The following is a 1,253-nucleotide window of genomic DNA, read 5'->3' as shown; positions in this document are numbered from 1 at the left end:
CCACCTGTTGAAAGCCCTCTTCTGATGGGAATCCTGAGGAAGGAAAAACACTTCAAAACTAACCCAATAAACTTCTGAGCTCCAGTGCCCATAGCCCAGCTTGCAACCTTGGTAGCTTGCAAGTACCAAGTTCCCTAGGATGTCAATCCCCGTGTAATGGAAGACTGAGAATCTGTCATACAACTGGATAGCAACAGAACTTCCACAGTGTGAAAAGAGATGTGTAAATGTTTTATATAAAAAATATTATCTGATGTATTTCAGCAACTTATTGGGACTTGGATTTTCTTAAATTTCTCATCTGATCTATAGTGATAAAAATCATTGTTGACACATTTTTCCTTTGGATTGTCTTAATGATATTGGAGTACTGGGCTTTTTCAAATTCTCAATAAATTTAGCATTGTATTATGGTTTTTCTTACCTTTTTTAAAAAGAGTTCTTTGTTTTTTTAACATGACATTTCTTTGTTTACCCGCATTCTTCAGCCCAAGCAGATGAATAAAAAGACACATCAATACATAGACGCTAACCCTATTTTCTGAAGGCCTGTGTAAGATAGGGATTAGATCTTCTAGAAGATAAGTTGACAAAAAGGAATTTCATGTCCTTTAGCTTCTTAACTAGGTTGCCAGATCCACTCACTTTATCCATATATTACTCTGTGCAGAATCCAAATACTGAAGTCATCAAGGATATAGTCTGCTTATAATCAACACTTAGAGAGACTCAAGCAGTTAAATTATTGAAAGAAAATGTAAAGGTGGCCTGAGTTCTAGTCTCAGCTTTGTAACTAACGTTGCATGAATTCTTGAGCGACTCTTTTCACCTGCCTGGGCACTATTTCTAACTGGAAAGCAAGAGAATTGAATTTTATTACTTACAATGTCCTTTCCCAGTATACGATAGTAGATCTCTGGTCCCATAAAGATTGACAGATTCAGAAACCCTATATAGGGTCACTATGAATTGGGATCAACTCAATACGGCACACAACCACCACCACCATTTCCTCAGTAAATGCTCCATTAACAATTAAAATTTTCCTCAATAAGCACTCCATTGACAATTAAAAAACACCTACTGCCATGGAGTTGATTCCTACACATGGTGATCTCGTGTGTTACAGAGAACAACGGACACATGGGATTTCCTTGGCTATAATCTTTATATTCCAGAACACTTAATTGTACTTCTGAGAAATCTGAACCTAGACCAAGAAGCAGTTGTTCAAACAGAACATGGGAACACTG

The 1,253-nt window shown here is 37.0% G+C and overlaps 1 protein-coding gene across 1 annotated transcript in view; it reads left to right on the top strand.

Moving 5' to 3' along the window:
* The window catches only part of LOC102832675 (keratin-associated protein 1-3-like), an 8,252-nt gene that overhangs the window by 500 nt on the left and 6,499 nt on the right, over positions 1 to 1,253 (top strand). The gene's annotated exons all lie outside the window — the stretch shown is intronic.

This window comes from Chrysochloris asiatica, unplaced genomic scaffold, assembly GCF_000296735.1.
Source record: "Chrysochloris asiatica unplaced genomic scaffold, ChrAsi1.0 scaffold00007, whole genome shotgun sequence".
Lineage (NCBI taxonomy): Eukaryota > Metazoa > Chordata > Mammalia > Afrosoricida > Chrysochloridae > Chrysochloris > Chrysochloris asiatica.
The sequence above is the reverse complement of the archived record's forward strand: the minus strand, read 5'-3'. Positions and strand labels throughout refer to the sequence as shown.